Source organism: Castor canadensis, chromosome 8 (genome assembly GCF_047511655.1).
Source record: "Castor canadensis chromosome 8, mCasCan1.hap1v2, whole genome shotgun sequence".
In the NCBI taxonomy this organism is placed as follows: domain Eukaryota; kingdom Metazoa; phylum Chordata; class Mammalia; order Rodentia; family Castoridae; genus Castor; species Castor canadensis.
Window position 1 is genome coordinate 28769922 of NC_133393.1, and position 7304 is coordinate 28777225.

Below are 7304 nucleotides of genomic sequence, written 5' to 3' on the forward strand. Positions count from 1 at the left end.
TGTAAATACATCTCCATATATACACTTGGGTTCTTTTTTTCAAACTTTTATGTTATCTTTGTTATTCCATTCTATGCCACTCTATTTGATTCAACACCATTAGTTAGACAGATTGCTCCTGGTTTTTCTTTCTCATAGAGACATTCTCCATGAACATACCTGGCCCAATGCCTGAGACCTGTCAATTTCCCTCCCCAAGGCTGGCCACCTGATTAAATGATCCCCTGATCCAAAGGTTCAACCTCTGTGAGGATTTCACCTAGGTTAGACTGCTCTGAAGCTGGCAATCTGATTCAGAGTCCTTCCTACCCCATCCTGTTCTCTCCAATGTAAATTTTAGTAGAGACACATTGGAATCCACAGTCTGGGGAGCCCTGAGAGTGATAACTTTGGTTCTGGGAAGGTGCATCTAGTGTTTCAGGTTGGGTGGGTTGGAATCTGGAAAGACTGGAGGCACAGAATCCTGTGTTCCAGTCACTCCTAGAGTTATACTTGGAGCTAACCAGGAGGACTCTGAGCAGCAGAAGTAAGTCCTCATCATTGTTGTCATGGATGTCTCCCCTGTACCCCCCCCCCCACACACACACACACTAGGAGAGGAAAAGAATGAGAGCACTCTTTTGCCCTTAGAAATCACTGCCTTCTGCAATTTTATTGTTTTTTTTTTTTTGTGTATTAGTTCCCTCAGATCCACCCTCATACCCCACCCCAGCTTTTTTTTTCTGTGTCCTGACCACTGGATCCACAGAATGCTCAAGGTATTCTGTGACCCAGCCATTGCAAGTTTTTCCCAGAAGCTTTGATCCCAAGCCAGAGCTTGAACATATCCAGGCACTGATAAAGGTGGTAACATTGCTACCCAAAAAACTGAAAGAAAGTGACCTAATCCCTGAGCCAAAATTCCTTCAACCCTCAGGTGAACTCCATACTCTGATCCCATTGCTGCAGACTTAGCTAGGCAGATCATCCCTTTTCTGTAATTGCCCATAGCAAAAACACTGCAGCCTACCGTAAGTTTTCCTAATAAATGCTTTGTACTGATCAACCTGCCCTTTAGTGCTTTTTTCTTTGGGATTCCATCCTGCTCCTGTCTCAAAAAAGTCTGGGTCACTCCCCTGTGGGAATTTTCCTACCTCTGCTTTTGCTGTGTCTCCAGTCCTGGGACTAAACAGAATCAACATTGAACAGGCCCCTTCCAGCCCCCTAACTCTGGGCTTAAGGTCACAAGGACTCTGCAGCAAAAGCCACTGGAAACTTGAACTTTCAATATGGCATGTTTTCCTCTTTTTACAAACGTTTTCCCTTACCCTTCAGCTTCTTCACCTTACCTTCCTAAAGACTGAACACAGTGTCCAAGTTCCACTCTCAGCGCTCTGTCCCCTGGCTTTCAAATGCCAGTAAGCAAGTCCACACAGAGAAGCCCAAAAAGAAGGAGACTGAAAAAGCCACTCCCCTCCCCCTTCCTCACCCCTTGAACATCAAAAGCCTCCTGCCCAAGTGCTTGGGCCTGCCTTCTTTCCTTCCTTCCTTCCTTCCTCCCTCCCTCCCTCCTTCCCTCCCTTCTTTTTTTCTTTCTTTCTTTCTTTTTGGCGGGGCTGGAATTGAACCCTTGCACTAGGCAAGCACTCTAACACTCAGTACAACCCTAGGCCAAGATTGAAATTTAAAGGCTTGAGTGGAGCAGGGAGAAGGACCTCACCCTCTTGGCTACACAATCCTAAGAGGGCAGGACAGATGAGGACCTCCCTTTCAGACCTGGCCCTTCCCGGGGGAGGGAAACCATAGAACGAATACCCCAAGGCCGATATGTGTGTGTGATGGGCGGGGCGGGGGGTGCGGATGCCGTAACAGTATCCAACCTATCATTTCTGCAAACGAGCCCTTGTTTATCCCTGGTCTTACCTGCGGATAAACCTCTTAGAGGAGGCAGGAAAGTGCCCTGCCTAAAGAGCCACCACGATGCAGGAACTAGCTGTGAGTTGCCTGGTGTCTGATTTCTTGATATAATTTATCCTGGCAAGAATCCCTAATGCCAGACTTCCAAATGCTGAAGTCTGAAAAACCAGAAATCCCCCCCACCTAAAACCACGATTCTCATGGGGTGTGGGGAGGAGAACTAAATAAGAGGGATAGAAAACCAAATTCTGGGGAAGGGACAGGTCCATTTTCCATTGTACATAGTTGCCAAATTATTCAATCATGAAGGACATCTGCCTAGCCCCATGCTTGCCTTCGGGAAATAAACATATTTGACATGAGCTGGAGGCGTGGCTCAAGAGGTAGAGAACCTGCCTAGCAAGCACGAAGCCCTGAGTTCAAACCCTAATACGCCAACGACGACAACAGCAATAATAATAATTCTAAAACTTCAGCGACCAAAGACACTGCATAAGTAGGTTCCTTGAGGTAACAAAGCACATTAAATGACCAATTATACTTGCCTGGGAATATGTCCAACAAGATATACTTCTGTTTACCACCCAAACTAATGTAGAAAAACGAATGCTTCACTTTGGCTAATGAATGGCACTTTCAAAACTGTCCCAACTTTTTTTTCAAGTATATACAATTCATGCCCCTGTTGGATCTAAAATTTTCTAGAACTTATTCAGTAGCTTATGAATTGACTGGAAAAACTAAGGCGCTTTATAAATGCTTATTTGAAAATTTGGCAGATTTTGCAGAAGAAAGTGGATTTAAACCTAATCCCTCAACCATAATTACAGGTTTGGAATTAAGCACAACGAAGGCTTCTAAAAGTGAATTTCAAGTTGTCAACAATTTTTGTTATTTCCCTTCAACCTACTGCAGTTATTGGAAAATTAAGATGAATTGCTTAACCACGCCATGAGGCAAGGACAAAATCCTTATTTTAAAAATGCATCATTTGTCTTGATCGCTATTCCCTCAAGCTTATGAAATTCCAGGAGCTTTTAATGAATAAAAGCCGAATTTGTAGGGTGTGGTGATGTGTCTCAGCACTGAAGAAGCTGAAGAGAGATTGCAAGTTCGAGGTGAGACTGGGCAAAATAATGAAACCAAAAAAAAAAAAAAAGGAAAATTTAATAGAGAATACACATGGAGATGTATGTGGATTCACAGAAGCATTTCAGTCAATGGATGCTTGAGGCTCAGGGTTCAATTCCCAGCAACCCTTCCTCCTCTCCCGCAAAAGCGCTTCACATCATTTCCAATACTGGATGTATAAATCTGGTAAACGCTTTTAGAATTCTAATTTGTTTTGTGTATTTTTTTTTGCAAATTTGACTCCACAAAAGTGCATTATCACAATAATGAGTTTGTGTTTAAGTATTTTGCCAAATTCATTGTGTAAAAAAGCATTGTGTGAAAATGTTGACACTTCCTCAGTAAATGAAGAGACATCCTTTTCTGCATTTGTGAAGGATAAAATTGCTGGAGATTGCGGCTCTTTGGGAGACACCCTGTGGGGTAATGACCCATCCTAATTATTGATCCATTTTGTTAAGACTGGTTTTCCATCACAGCATTTCAGATTATTGCAGATATAAAGTACACAAACTTATTAACTACAGTTATATGCACTTGCACATATGTAAGTTTTCACCTATTTATTAATATGGTTCATCTGTTTTTAACTTATGTCCATGCAACTGGTCTTAGTGTACTGAAATATTTATGCTTGTGAAAGATAACTATAGATAGATAGATATTATTGCTGATTTTATTGTGTAAATGGTCTGTAGTGTTTTCATATTTTTCAAATAAATTCCCTTAGAAGATGGAAATAAACACTTTAAAGACATAAAATTATTTTCTACAGAAATATATGTTCAGGATTTTGAAAATATTAGGATTTTTCAGGTTTAAAGAGATTTTGGTGTTTTAGGATATCAATATTTGAGATTGTGACCTAAGAGATTGTGTCTTTTGGAATTACAGCTCAAATCCAATTTATACAATCCATTCACATTTCTGATATGGATTTATTTTCCAAAGAAATGTAAAGATTGCTGCCACTATATGAAATCCAATTAATTACTTACCTATATGAAAAGTGAGAAAGTCTTTCTCTTTGACCTAATTCTAGGCAGGCTCCTCTAAGTACTAAAAGTATTAGCATTGGGTTTTGTCACTGCCTGCTTATTCTGGTTTTATCAAAAACCCTACAGAATCATTTTAGTGCTCCTATTCTTGTTCTGACCCTATTAGGTTTTGTGATCAAATTCATCTTGTCTCAACCTGGATTTCTTATCACCCTGGCCTGTCTTCAGCAAAAATCCTGATAGGTCATGGTAGCCAAGAATTTCCCTATTTCTTAGCAATTTGTCATCTTCAAAGTTCCCCCACCCCCAATCCTTGGTTATAAATCTTCACTTCTCCATGTTGTATTAGCAATTGAGCCCTATCTCTGTCCTTAACCACAAAACCCCCATTGTAATAGCCTCAAGGGAAAAAAATCCACATGATGGTATTTAGCAGGTGACATGAATAATTTTTTGTTTAGCAAAGCAACAAAAAAAAGCCTAATTCAATGTGCAAATCAAAACTAACAAATTGAAAAAAGTAAAGGAATGATATATAATCTAATTCTTTTACACAATGGATATTTGAAATAATATTCTAAAAGATTATTTAATTGCCTATAATCAATTAGTAATAAAACTAAATTCATTCCAGAATGTTCTAAATTAAAAAAAAACTATTGGGGGGGGGGTTCCTTACCTGAATACAAATATTTAATGCAGCCAAATAACTGATTTTTATAAAAATATTATAATGTTTAATTTATGATTAAAGATTTATGCCTAAAAGAGTTAAATAGGGTAGCCTCACTCTCCTGAGAATATAAGACACAAATAGCTTTTAAACATGAAAGGAAATGAGTACTTCTAAAAACAAATTGGTAATGAATGAATGTGACATTCATGAATAAGCAAGCAATAAATTCTTTAAATTTTTCCAACTGTGCTGGGGTCTGGAGTCTGGTCCTCTGAATGGGTGAGGGGCACCTAATGGCCGTGGCACAGGTGACACCAGCAGAAATGGCGCAGATTCTAATAGCCTTGCAGCTCAGCTGCCCCATCAGCAAATTCCACCTCCCGGCTCCAGAGCAGCCTGAGCTGCTGCTGCTGGTCGCTGCTTCACTGGTCCCGTCAGCCGCACTGTCCTGGGTCTCCAGTCCTGCCACCCCTACCCCGGCTGCCGTGCTCTGGTTCTGGATGCAGGGGATGGGGGAGGGGCCGCACTTGTTTCCTAGGCCCTAGGCCTGGACCCTGGAGGACAGCTACAGCCCCAGCTTAGAGACCCGTCCCCACCTCCCCCCCGCCCGGTTCTCAGATCTGTGCAACCTGGTAAACCCAGGCCGCTCTTGTTCCTAAGAGCCCTGTGAACACCCAGGCCAGGGGTGCAAAGAAAACAGAGTTCCCCGCCTCTGCATCAAAGGAGCTGCGGCTGCAGAGGCGACGCTGGCATCGCCTCGGTGCATGCTGAGAGCTGGCCTGACAGGTGCAGGGCCTGAGCATGGGGGGGAGGGAGGAAGGAGGGGGCACCAACCCCAAGCCCGCGTTTTTCTTGGCGCCCAGATCCCAACAGCAGAATGCTGCGGGTCCCCGACTGCACTTCCCATAGGAGGTTACCTTGGCAAGCCGAGACCCAGCCACTGTGGTCCTCAGAGGAAGAAGGGGATTTTACTACACGAAAAAGAAGGCAATGTGACCCTGAATCAAGATGCTACACTGGTGGCTATGAAAATGGGGGAGGGGCTATGAAAATGGAGGGAGGGGCTATGAGCCAATGGATGCCCAGTAGAATCAGGAAAGGGTGAAGAAGCCGATTCTCCCTTAGAGCTTCTGGCGGGTGTTTAACATTGTTTGACATCTTGTTTCCTCCACTGAAACTGATTGCAAACTTCTGACCTCCACAACAAAAGAGAATAAGTATGTGTTGTATTAAACACTGAATTTATTTCAGCTAACAGAAAATTGTCTTTGTTAACTCAGGTTGTTATAACAAACACCATAGACTGGGTGGCTTAAACAACAAACATCCATTTACTTAAAGGTTAAAAAAGAAAAAGTAGCTTGCCTGCCTTTGTGCGCTACCTAGAGAGCAGTCCATACAGTGTTGTTCTTGATTCCTGTTGTAACTTAAAGAAAAACTGCAACACAATGTCCAGCAAATAAAAGAGGATGTCCTCAAATTCCTTACAGCAGGAACCCACTTAGGTGGCACCAACGTTGACTTCCAGATGGAACGGATTACTTACAAAAGAAAAAAGTGATGGTATCTCCATCATAGATCTGACAGTATTGGCAGTGAAAACCCTGCTGAGGTCAGCGTCATATTCTCCAGGAATCCTGGCCAGCAGGCTGTGCTGAACTCTCCACTGCCACTGAAGTCACTCTGATTGCTGGACTTTTCTGTCCTGGATCCTTCACTAACCCTGTTGAGGAGGCCTTCTGGGAGCTGTGACTTCTGGTGATGACAGATCCTAGGGCTGAGTACCAGCCTCTCAAAGAGGCATCTTGCATAGACCTGCCTACCATTGCTCTGTGTAACACAGATTCCCCTCTGCACTATGGGAATGTTGCCATTCCATGTAACCAGAAGGCCGGTCACTCAGTGGGTCTGATGTAGTGGATGCTGGCCGGGGAAATTTGGTGCATGTGTGATGAATATTCAAGGGAGTTTGTGCCCAATCTCTGTGTCTAACAGAGATTTTGAAAAGATTGAAAAGAATGGGCTGTAGGTGAAAGGGCTGTGACCAAGGATGAATTTCAGGGTGAATGGACTGCACCAGTCAAGAGTTCACAGCTACTTAGCCTGAGGTTACAGATTGGTCTGAAGGTGCACAGGTGTGCTCTGTGCCTATCCAGCAGTTCCCTTCTGAAAACCAGAATGCCCAACCTGCCACTGAAGACTGCAGCTCCCTCTGCTTAGGTCACTGAATGGGTAGGAACAACCAGTGAATGGTCTTAAGCTGTTTGTCTGCAGACTCTTCAGCAAAATGGCAAGAAGGTTGATGGAGAATAAACAGCAGTTGAAAGGAAAGAAGGAAGGACCAAAGAAAGGAAAAAAGAAAGGGGCTTAGAAGAGGCAGAGAGGTGGCTCAAAGGCCAGCACAGGGTTTATTGTTGAGGAAGGAGCCCTGCAGATGGGGACCCTAGCAAGAGAACTGCAACCCCCAGTCACTTACAGACTTGGAGTACATATAGGGGAGCAGTCTGGAGGGGAATCCTGCTGGGGGGGGAAAGTCTTCCAAGTGGAGTCAACTATCGCTAGGGGAAACTAGAGGAGATAAGTGATAACTAGGTACATAAGTT

At 43.2% G+C, this 7304-nt stretch overlaps 1 pseudogene; it reads left to right on the forward strand.

Moving 5' to 3' along the window:
• The first annotated feature begins 4994 nt into the window (after positions 1–4994).
• Positions 4995–6960, forward strand: LOC109674075 (small ribosomal subunit protein uS2B-like; annotated as a pseudogene).
• Positions 6961–7304: the final 344 nt, after the last annotated feature.